The sequence below is a fragment of the Cyanistes caeruleus genome, chromosome 2 (assembly GCF_971803275.1).
Source record: "Cyanistes caeruleus chromosome 2, bCyaCae1.hap1.1, whole genome shotgun sequence".
In the NCBI taxonomy this organism is placed as follows: Eukaryota; Metazoa; Chordata; class Aves; order Passeriformes; family Paridae; genus Cyanistes; species Cyanistes caeruleus.
In genome coordinates, this window is record NC_141702.1 from 35,578,056 (window position 1) to 35,590,620 (window position 12,565).

At 41.2% G+C, this 12,565-nt stretch overlaps 1 long non-coding RNA gene across 1 annotated transcript; it reads right to left on the bottom strand.

Moving 5' to 3' along the window:
• Positions 1 to 420: 420 nt before the first annotated feature.
• On the bottom strand, positions 421 to 3,632 carry LOC147654728 (uncharacterized). Its single transcript, XR_015283013.1, has 2 exons — positions 3,391 to 3,632; positions 421 to 1,428 (listed from the first exon to the last, which is right to left on the bottom strand). It is a non-coding gene; the product is annotated as an uncharacterized LOC147654728 (long non-coding RNA).
• Positions 3,633 to 12,565: the final 8,933 nt, after the last annotated feature.

Here is a 12,565-nt window from a genome sequence, read left to right on the forward strand (position 1 = left end):
TTTGAAATAAAGGTCATTGTAATAAGAGGTAAGAGTTGTGAGTCCAGTCAACACATATACTTGTAGATATTTTGTTATAAAACAGGATCTTTGCTCTTGATTTAACAGAGAACAAGGTAAATGCTTGCTGGCATGTTTAATGCATTATCATTAGTCATGTGAGGAATGATAGGAGGAGGAACTGGCTGCTGCTGTAATGTCTGTGTTAAACTTCTCCTAAGGTCTCTTACCTGTGAGACTGACTGTTTTGTGGTGTGTGGGTGTGTTAAACTTCTTTCCCCACTAGAAATTAAAAATCACATTAGTCATCACTTTCGAATAATAACTAGGATGAGCTTAGGTTAAAGTTAACTCCCTGAGGTATGTTTCTTTTTACAGGGCAACTCTTGAATTCCACAACAGAACAAAACTCCAAACCTGTAAATGTGTTTGTCTTCTGACTTTAATCTGTATTTATACATTGCATCTTTGTGCCAATGAAAAAACAGAGAGCAAAAACAAGTGATGCCATCATTGTGATAAGGAAGAGAAGGTAGCACAAGGAAATGAAAAATCTCCCCATTTCTTAATGTTTTTAATCAATATCAGAAGATAGCTGTGAAATTATTATTCTTGAAACCAGCTTGTGTTAGTTTCCCATTTCTATTTAGGTACTGATTAAATATAAATGGTAATTTGTCTATGGATAGTTGAGAATGGAAACTGGGTAACATTCAAGTATATTCAGTAATATCCATCTCTTGGTCATTAAACAGATGGTGTTCTTCTGTAGAAGGCTTGCTGACCTCTCCTGGATGGTTTGGAATGCTGTATTTGTTAATGAGAGAAATCTGATCTCCATCACAAGCTGGACTGATCCTTTCATCTGTTACAAGCTACATTAGACGAAATTGATTGCTGTAGTCAAGAGCAGCAAATTCCCATTCCATCTCACAAACCATGTGAAAGAAACTGTGTTTCAAAGCATGACTGGGATAAGGCTGTAATACTGGGTTCAGTTCAGTAAGCTGAGCTTTGTGAGTGAAAGCTTGGAATTACTAACTTTGCTGTCAAGGGAAAGTTTTTATTCTTTTAATTCTGCTGCCAAAAAGGGCTCTATTGGCAGGTACTGGAGAGTTCCTGTGTGACTTTGCTGGAAACCTTGCAATGTTATAGAAACCTTCAGCCACCCAGTCTGCTGCATATAGGACATGAACTATAATTCATTGACATTATTGCTGGTCAATTAGAGGTGCACCCATGTGACTGAGGCCTTGATCTGTGTCTCTGCTGTGCAAGCTAACACATGCTCTTGCAGGTTTGCAATTCTGCATTGAGCTCCACAGAGACCATCCTCTGCAGGGCTTTCACCAAGGATAATGGGGAGTTGGATTCCTTTCATCGTATGATGTGGGACCACTGTGATCTTGCCAGAGGATTCCTGGGAAGCTGCCAAAAAGACAGCAAAACTTTCTTTTATTCCATTCAGAAGGCAAATAACCTGGGATTCTCTACACACACCACACTAGCACAGCTCTTTCAGTATGTGCCCCCAATCTTTTTAGCTTTAAATCCAAGGTTAAGATGTTGGCATGTATGTGGTTCAAAGATCCTCCTGAACAAAAAGCTTCTAATACTGTAAAAGCCTGAAAGCCTTAGTTTCATCTGTTCCTGTGCTTAGTTTTATCTAAGCAACAATATGCTGAGTGACTTGGAGTGGGTCATGAAAGTCTGGCAGTGTAAAAGGACATGCATGGTATTGAAAGACTTCTTGAAAGAACTGAGCTCATTTGGAAGTGAATAATAAGAATTGAAGTCTATAAGTCCTGTAAGTTTCTAAAGGCCCTGCTGCTTGCATCTTTTTTTCTTGTTTACTAAAATTATTTTTCCTTTACTAAGATTATTCTTTCTCTAAGGGTACTAAAATTGCATATCTTTCTGTTCCTCTAGTGAAAAAAACCCCTACTTTTCTGATTTTGTAATTCTTAACATAAAATCATCATATTTTAATTGCCTAGCAGCCATACTTAGAGCAAAAAGATCTGTGCTCCTGCAATTTACTTGTCTGTTCTCACCCAAATGCTGGTACAGGAAGCAGACTGGAAAACCTGAGGGGAACAATACTGTCTAAAGCCCAGGGGAACAGTAAGAACCATTATAACCCCACAGGAGGATGGCAGCTGGTGTTAGGTGGTGGCTTTTTCTTGGTTCTCAGTAGGTTCCTGTCAGGCCTCTTTCCTCTTGTACACAAAGTGTTTTGTTAAATCCATCTTACGGCATTAAGGAGTTTCTGAGTTGAAACATGCTGTGCAGATTTGTCACTGTGCATTGCACCAGGTCTCCTTCCACAGCTCCTGGCAATAATGCTCTTAAAGCACCTTCTACTGAACTCTTTTAAAAAAAGTAGAAATTGTCCTTCCAGTAAAAAGTCACACAGGCTTGACACCATAATGTGCTGGATAAGCTGGATGTCAATGGGTATCCGTATGACTTTTGACTGAGGATAGCGAAAGTTTTCCCCTTTGCCCTTTCCTTGCAGGCTATCTTAATGGATCTGATGTGCGTGGACCAGAGAAGTGGTGAGTCTGCCAAGAATTTGCAACTGTTGAAAGCCACCCCCTTGAATGTATGCTGGAGGCAGGAATTTCTTGAATTCATTTTGCAGGAGTTTCTTTCTCTTTCCCCCTGAAAATGACCATCCTGCAATGTCACTCTATGTGCACACAGAGGGGAGCAACCACAACATTATTTTTTCAAAGTATTTAAATGGTTTTGACTAACCTACTGGAGTCAGAGTCAAAGAAACCAGAACTAGCACAGAAATGTGCAAAAAATGGCAGAATAGCTTCTTCAGCGAATTACAGAATCACAGAATCACAGAATGGGTAAGATTGGGAGGGACCACAGAGGGCCATCTGGTCCAACCTCCCTGCTCCATCAGGGCCATCCTAGAGTACACTGCACAGGATTGTAGCCAGAGAGTTCTTGAATATCTCCAGTGAGGGAGACTCCACAACTTCTCTGGGCAATCTGTTCCAGTGTGTGGTCACCTGCACAGTAAAGATATCTTCCTCATATTCAGGTGGACCTTCCTATCCATCAGTTTCTGCGCATTGCTGTTTATCCTATTGCTCAGCACCACTGAGAAGAGCTCAGTTCAATCCTCCTGGCACCCTCTTTTCAGAGATGGTAGACATTAATGAGATACCCTCTCAGTCATCTAAAGGCTGAACAGCTCCCTCAGGCTTAACTGGTAAGAGAGATGCTCCAGTCCCCTCAACATCTTTGTTGCCCTCCACTGCTCCTGGTCCAGGAGCTGCATGTTATATACACAGGCACAGTCATCTCTCTCAGCTTTACTTCCCCCTCACACATACACCTCACACTGTATGCATATCCCATTTTTCTTACCTGTTGTATTTTCTTCTTCTCTTCTTGACTTCAAATGGTAGAAACATTGCCTGTCAGTACAGGTAAGAGGCAAACATCTTTCCTTCATCTGCAGGCTTCTTGTTAGACCCAAGTTTTCAACAGCACACAGAAACAATTTTTTTCTTCACATGCTGGTCAGAAGTCCCCTCTGCAGCTCATTGAAAGACTGCTCTGAGTCATTGGGCTAAAAAATTTTTGACCAGTACAATAGCATTCCAGTCAGGTATTGTAAATGTTTGATCTTCTTTTAAGATCAAATATCTTAGGGTGTGACTTGGGCAGGCTCTACTTCATTGGGACATAAACAGATTTACTGCCGGATATACCCGTTGATGTAGAGTCATTAACTCAAGCTTTTGGTGGAAGTTTTACATTGTGGGTATTTTCCAGACAACTCTAGAAGAAGTCTTACATAGAGAGGATACAGATCTTAACAGGCTGTAAACTTACATTCTTCCTTTTGATATTCCATATTTATTTGCCCATCTAGATGTCCATTTTCTAGAATGCTGTGAAACCTCCAGTGTAAGCAAGTGGTCAAAGAAATGATCAGTCATCTTCCACCAAAACATCCTTCCAGAATTTCACAAGTACTTTTGAGAGCAGTTTGTACATTAAGGGTCATCCACAAAGCTGACAAATAAGCTTTTAATATCAGTGTGGGCTTCCTTCAAAAACTCTTTAGGAGGAAGAGGATGTTCTTCAAGATTAAGTAAAAGGGGATGTAATTTTCAGAGCTGGCTGAAAATCTTGAAGGTCTTCCAAAATAAAGAATTTCAACAAGTGGAGCCACCAGGCTAGGAACTGATGTGAAAATCCTTGCTTTTGCAAAGGTCCATTTCTCTAAATCTCTAAGTTACTGCTTTGATAGTGTAGGTTAAAGCTTGATCCAGAATTCTGTGTTTATGAAAGATACTCATATCAATACTTAATGCATTTTTTGATTAATCCTATAGGGTGCTTACACTTAGAGTTAGTTCTATCCCAACTGAACTTTGAAAAGAGGTTGTGAAAGTTGTCAGTTGGAAGTTTTCAGCCTGGTGTGTGCAAGATTAAAGATGGCTAATATGATGTGTCTTGTATCAACACAAATTATTCAGTCCATCAAACACTATGAACCAAGAATTTTACAATAAGATTAAGTTGATTAAGTTGGGAGACCTATTGAGGGAACTGTACTCACCTAAGAATAGAGCAATGACATGAAACTGAGCTAGGAGCAGCACTTCAAGATCACTCCTACTTAAACATCAGCAATATGGTGACACAGAGAGAGAATTATATTAAGTTCAAAGAGATTAACAAAACCAGACTAAAGATAAAGCCCACAGAAAACTGATTAAAGTCACAGATTAAAAGTAAAACAAGAACTTCCTTGTCTGTCCTATAAAAGTGAACATGCCCAGATGACTACCAAGATAACACACCTTAGCTGTTTCAATATTTCAACAAATACCCTTTGTTCATTATTGGAGAGCTTAAGATTGAAATAACATGATGTTGCACATGTACTAAGATAGAACTAACCATGAAGAATAGTATAAAGAAACTTGGCTAAAAAACACCATTATGCATCAGGGTTAGCTGTTTCAAAATTTGTTTCAGTAAAATAATCCTGTTCAGTTTCAAATGGAACAACACAGGGATTCATCTAGTCAAAGAAAATAAAATTTTAATAGAAAACATTATGAAGTGCCTTTTTTGTACACAAATACTGTGTTTAATTGTGTTTGTTCTAGCCTAAAAGATTACCTGACAACAAATTAATTTTCTACTAAAGCAAAGCCAAATATTCTACAGTAGACATGAAAATCAAACTCAGATTTTCAGATTGTGGTGGATTATCTATAATGCCTCTTGTTTTATGTGCACAATGTCCATGATTTGCAATACTGTGGAATCCACACCAAGGCAGATGGAAGTGTTTACACCACTCTTAGAGTGGGATTTAAGGAGCTTCAGGAGTCACAAGGCTTGCAAAAGCCAAGAATTCTGAAAAGTTAATAAAAGCCATGAAAGAACTGCTTTGTTCCAGCAGGAGTGCAAATGAGAGATTCACTTCCCTCCTGATCTCTACCTAGAAAGCAGCAGGGGCCTTCTTGTGAGAGGCCAAATACTGACCTTGCCTTCTCTTGGTCCATGTCTGGGTGAAGAGAAGTCCCTTGTTGCTTGGACTGGGACTGAAGATTTGGACTACAAGGTAAGATGCAGAGTCTAAAAGGCAAAAATAGGAGCAGAAGTCAGGGCAGGTGATTTGCTCACCAGTGAGTGAATTCTATAAAGATGTGAGAAAAGCTGCCATCAGTAGAGGCCTAAGTCAGGTATATGATATTTCTGTTTCTAATGAAGAATATTCATTAGAATATTCTTATAGCCAGCTATAAGCAGCTATCTAGTTAAAAGACATGTAAATACTGACTAGGAATTCTGGAAGATGTCAGTTAGTCTGCTCTGGGCTAAAAGATATTTCTTACAGCTTTCTGCTCTCGGTTGGTGCTTCAGACCAAGCAAGCTATTAGCATGCTGCTTCCCTCATGTGCAGGCATCCATCCATATGTGCATGTCAAGATGTGTGTAACTTTATTAATGTCTTCCTCACAGCTATCATTACAGATATCTCTAGAAGAAATTCTGATTAAAATGAGACTTAATGTTCATAAAAAAACAGAGCTGTGTAAAACTGTGGTCTCCTTCAGGATGAGGGAGTTGTAGCATTGGCTGGTGACTCTTGAAATAATGACTACCTCCAGCACCTCAAGGGAGCAGGGCGTGCCAGGGAATGCCAGAGGAAATGCCAGAGGAAACAACTGGCAAAGCTTTGGCAGCAAGGACTCAAAGTCAATGTAGGGCTTTTCTTTCTGCTTTTTCTAAATAGTCCTAGATGTTGCAAGCGACCTACTCAAAAGAGTTGCCCAGAACTAGGGCTTTTTAGAAGCTGTTACTCCTCTTTATATTTCTCAGTAAGGCAGCGTCTTGCTGCGGCACATGAGAGCACTTGTGCGCTACATTCATTAATATTGGAAACTTTTAATCTGCCATTAAGATTTACTGTGCTCAAAATGACATGCCAGCAGAGACATTTCTAAGTACCTTAAAATTGTAAAGGATAGGTATTCTCTTGCCAAAGTGCTCCTGATCTCAGTGCTGTGGTTGTGCACAGGTCTGTATGACCTCCAGCTTACACTTTGATAGAGGCTTGGCGAAAACTCCACTTTCATTTCAGTCATGGGAAGGAGCTGGAGATGAAGTCAGCATGGTAAACTGTCCTAGCAAAGGGCTTTCAAATCTTTTTTCAAGACATGCCTTTGATTCAAAGCAATCGCAGCTTGTGCTTCTCAAATGTTTGTGCTTGCCAAGGAATAGGACTTCCTCTTCTGTCAGCAAGATGGATTTCATGACCATCACTAAATCCTTTCATTCCGATTTTATTGCTATAGTTGAGCAGTTCCTTCTAGATCACATGTTTTGTGTACTTGTAATTTCACAAATTAGTTTCCTACCTCCTCAAGTTATTTTCTAACCAAATATTGTTTTCCATTTCTATTATCAAGATTAGCTGACATGCCAGATTGAAAAACAATCACATCTGGCCAGTGCTGAATATCTGAAGAAAAGTCTTGGAACTCATTTCTAAACTAAACAGTAAGAAAAAAGTGCTATTTCAGCAATACTTATGGTTTTCTAAAGGTTATTAGACATGCCATGATGTTAAAATACTACTTTTTTCAGTCCTTAGTGCTGCTTTTGAAGACTGCTATAAACAGGCACAGCTCTCTAAAGATTTTTCCTGCCAAGTATTCAGCACAAATTGACAGGGTCTTAAGCCTTAATAGCTTCTTTAAGAGAGAGAGGCTGTCTTGGGAATAGAACTGCTTTTGGGCAAAAAAAATCAGAATTTCGGAGAATAGTTGAAATCTACATGTATCTACAAGGGTATTTGGATCTCAGCTCACTTCCTGACATGGGGAAAACACTGCAGGGAGGGCTCTGTAGTGCTGTGGATAATAATCCTCTTGCCCTCCCTGTCTGATTCACTGATCATTCCCTTCCTGTCTGACAGATGAATTAAGAGCATCCTTGTATATCAGTGAGAAGCCTGTAGCTGGATAAAAATAAGCAGGATAAAAATAAGCAGAATGAGAAGTTAACTTACAAACTGTGGAATGACCACATTCCCATTATTAGTGTACTTTTTCTTCTCACACTAATGGAGTCAGACACAGCAGGATATTTGTAAGATTCTCTCCGTCTATTTATTGGATAGCTGTAGTTCCATAACTTTGTAATAAGTTTGTGTAGCCTGAACTGAAAAGGAAGTCCTCAGTCCTTCATCTCCTGATGGATCAGTGCAGGGTGCCACCCAGCAGCTGATTCTTACAATTGTTGAGCTCAAGAGAAAATGACAGCACCAGGGATTTTTTGCTGTTGTGTTTTTGTTTGCTTTTGCATACTGGTGGGGTAGTCTCATGACTAATTTCTCAATGAGAAATTACTCATCTGAGCACTGTACAAGGAGGTGTACCTGTAAAGAAATTTTACTGTTTCTTATTATCTGGCCCAGTATTATCGAGCTAACACACAAAATAGCCAAACTCTGGCCAAACTACTGCTTTTTTAAAATATAACTCAGCAGGAATATGTGGCAACTACTTGATATAGATCGAGTTATGGCTTGGACCACAACTGCTTGACAGCAGCGCTCTTTGCTGGGTTAAGAACTGGCTGGGTGGCCAGGACTGGAGAGTGGTGATGAATGGCGCTGCACCCAGCTGGGGGCCAGTCACCAGTGGTGTCCCTCAGGGGTCTGTGCTAGGGCCTGTCCTGTTCAGTATCTTTACTGATGACATGGATGAGGGTATTGAGTATTTCATTAGTAAATTTGCAGATGACACTGATCTGGGAGCATGTGCTGGTCTGCTGGAAGGCAGGAGGGCTCTGCAGAGAGACCTGGAACGATTGGATGGATGGGTGGAATCCAAGAAGATGAAGATTAATAAGTCCAAGTGTCGGGTCCTGCATTTTGGCCATGATAACCCCCTGCAGTGTTATAGGCTGGGGACGGTGGGGCTGGACAGGGCCCAGGCAGAAAGGGACTGGGGGTATTGGTGACAGCAGCTGAACCTGAGCCAGCCCTGTGCCCTGGGGGCCAAGAAGCCAGTGCCCTCTGGCCTGGATCAGGAATGGTGTGGCCAGCAGGAGCAGAGAGGTCATTCTGCCCCTGCACTCAGCACTGGTGAGGCCACACCTGGAGTGCTGTGTCCAGTTCTGGGCCCCTCAGTTTGGGAAGGACATTGAGACATTTGAGCATGTCCAGAGGAGGCAACAAGGCTGGAGAGGGGCTTGGAACACAAGCCCTGTGAGGAATGGCTGAGGGAGCTGGGGTTGTTTAGCCTGGAGAAAAGGAGACTCAGAGGTGACCTTATCACTCTCTACAACTCCCTGAAAGGTGTTTGTGGTCAGGTGGGGGTCAGTCTCTTTCTCCAGGTGGTATCTGACAGAACGAGAGGACACAGTCTCTAGCTGTGCCAAGGGAAATATAGGTTGGATATTAGGAAAAAGTTTTTTATGGAAAGAGTAATAAAGTACTGGATTTGTCTGCCCAGAAAGGTGGTCGAGTCACTATCCTTGGATGTGTTTAAAAAAAGATGGGATGTGGCACTCAGTGCCATGGTCTAGTTGTGGTGTTAGGGCATGGGTTGGACTTGATGATCTTGAAGGTCTCTTCCAACCTGTGATTCTGTGATTCTGAGTCTCTTATAAGTCCTGGGTCTAGCTTTGAGCAAATTATTTTAGAGGGATGATTAATGCAAAATTCTCTTGATTTATTTTATAAATGCCTTTAACTGAAATGGTAATGTAATGTTAATATTGTTTGGGAGCCTTAAGTAGTGATTCATCTGAATACAGCTGAATAATGCATCTTTTGCAGGAGTTTCCAGTTGAGGCACTGATGGTATGTCTGGAATCTCCCCACTCCCTCTGCACAGTGACTGCCAGAGCTCTCAAGGTTTGAAGGACAAATAATTGTGCCCTGCACCCTTTTCTGGAACCTGGGAAATACAGTGCATCTATTATGCCTGCTAATACAGGCTAACAATAGTGCATTTATTAACTGGGTTTCTGTGCTTCTGGGTTGTTTTTTTTTCCCCAGAAATACTCAAATGAAAGGTAAACCTTTTGTGCCATGTTATCTATGAGTGATTTTTTTTTTCTATTTCTGAGTTAAAAGCCAAATTGGACTTCTTTGTCCAGCAAAATCTTACTACCTTGATGACAGTTTCATCCTGGGGATAACTGTTGTCTTCCCTGATCTGAGTCCCCTGCCCAATGATTGAGTCTCAGGTCCCTTCCAAGTAGCCTCATATTGCAGTGAAAGTCTGATATAGTGGGAATTATGGGGAGACACAGCATTAGAATACTCAGGCATCTCTTCTTTAATGCAGAAAACTGTTGGAGCTGGGAGAAGTAAATAGAAGAACAGCCTCACATTCCTTTATCATATTCCAAAAGGAAGGGTCAGACCCTAAACTATATATTAAATGATTGCTATAAATATTGACAAGGATTCCTTTGAATGTGAAGCATAGTCTGCACTGTGCCTCAATGAGTCTGCAGTGGTTACATACCTACCACTTATATAGCTTTTCAGGAGAGTCATGGAAGCTTAAAATAGCACTGCATGCTCTTGTATGACTATGTCATTAATGCTGAGCTGGTCAGCACTGTTGGCCAGTACCACAGCTTTGTGCTTCAAGCAAGGCAGCACAAGCACAGTTTGTTCCATTTGTTGATATACAGATTTGAGGAGGAAGAAAGAATAAATACCCTTGCAACCAAAACATACTCAGCTTTGAAAGTCAGCTTTATTGTGAACTAATAGACAAGCTAAAAAAAGGTGGCATGACTTGTCTGTCCTCACAAAATGGATTTCTGACTGTCACACTTCTCCGTGACACTGTGGAAATAAAGCTAGATAGATGGAATGTATTTTCCTCTCAAAAGAGACAGGCCTTTGATTCTTGTGTGAAGACAGGCTTTCCTTGCACTGCTTCTTCCAAACAACCAAGCCTAATCAAGTGGACTTTAGTTTCTTCATCAAGATGCAAGGTAGTTTCAGGACTCTGAAGAGTAGAAAACAAAAGCCTGCATCACACAGTTTATGTTTTAACTTCAGAAATGAGGAAAGGGACTCAGCTTCTGCTTGTATCCTGCACTGTCAGCTGTAAATCCCTGCACTTAGATGTATCATCTTTGAAGAGTTTTAACCAGTGCCTTGGAATATTTATGGCAGCAGAAGACCTTCCAGCCAAGGGGCTGGTGCTCATTCACCAGCAGGAGGGCCGGGTGCAGAGAGAGGCTAACTGAGCTGGAAGGTCTCTTTCAGATGAGCTGTGAGTGGGTTAGTGATTGCAGAATCCCTTAGTGAATGTGGCTGTGTTTATGGAACTCAGACAGACTCTTGCTCAGCCCAGCATCTCCACTGGGCACAAGGCAGTAGGTGGAGCTTCAGAAAACAGTGCTTTTTGCCATTCTGGCAGTTGTTATCTTCTGGGGTACAAGCTCTCTTCACTTAATGTGACTCAGGCTGTGCCCTGAACTGGACTGCTGAGTCATACAGCTGCTTCTAGGTTGTTTCTTCTGCAGATCCGTGGTGTAAGAGCACCCAGCTGCAACTTTGTTCCCACACTAGCAAAATGAGGATATGTGCTCAGACTTGAGCAGCCCATTAAGTAAATCTCATCGTCTGTATATAGCTGGATAAAGGGGTGACTTCCTAGATGTGATAGCCAGTCATATGTGACAGCAAATTCATCAAATAGCTGATATGCTTTCCCATGAATAAAGCACTAGGGTGTCAAACTTTACAGAGATTCAAAAACAACCGTGTGTGTCATTTAATGACTCCTCAAACTAATCCGGGACTTCCTCCTACCACAAACCAGGAATCTTTTTACTGACTGTCAATGGCTCATATACGCCGCCAGGGGGAAGACTTTATCTGTCTTTCAGGTACCAGGCCTCCATTCCTGGAACTTGTTTGACACATGATACAAATTCTAGAAGAGAAATCCAGCTGCTTCAGTTATAAAACAGTGTTGTCCAACCTAAAGTCTTCAGTAGGCTACAAATAAGTTAAAGCCCACTAACAGCAACATACTTCTGCTCCAGGAAGGCCCCAATAACAACTTATCCAGCAATTTGTAGAAAAAGAGGTCCTGTAGATTCTCTTGATGAAAGTCTTGCTATAATTCCTGAGCTTAAGGGTATTGCATTTTAAAAATATCAATGCAGAAGACATATTAAGAATAAGTTAGCTGTGCTACTAGAATGAAACCTGAGACTTTGCAATGTCTGTTGCAGGATTGTTTTGATGCCTGTTCCACAGATCTTCCCAAAGCATTTCCTATGGGTGATGCTGCTAGCACTCCTTGCACTGTACCTTTGTACACACACTGACAACATGGATGTAACCCTGCAGCTACTTGCCAGGTAGCATAGTATAATCTTAATTTTACTGATAAGAGTGATTTATCTGAGGTCACAGTGGAAAAAATTATCATCTTGATCTCATCATGATTCTCAGTGGAGTTCCCTCTGTCTGACAGCGTAAATCAAAGGGAAAAAAATTAAATCAGTAGAAAACTGGTGTAGCTTTTCATCTGTTATCCCTGCATTCCTTGTGCCTTTTAAGCTTGTTTGATTGCTTTTCAGGGAGGTGGCTTTTAAATTTAATTAGCATGCTACTACTCATTCCTCCATCTGACATGGAAAAGCTGGAATTAATTGCATATTGACTAACTGAACCACTTACAGCAAGGCATTGCATTCATCCAGTGCTGTGCCCACTGGTATATGCAAGAACTTGGGGCTCACTGGGCTGCTGCTTGCAGGCTGTGACCTGTAGTACTTGCAGGCGCTACACCCAGAGGAGCTGCCACCTCCAGCAGCAATCATGAGACCTGAAAGCAAAGACAGCCCTCTTGCTTGTGTTGCAGAGCAAAATTGCCTCAAAGTTGCCTCTAAGTGCTGCCTCTGCCACCAGCGCTTGCTGGGTACCACACACACATTTTGTTTATACGTGTATGTGTGAATTTATCAATGTATTGTATGCATTTATAGGTGTGTAAATACATTTATCTGTACCAAGTCTGGC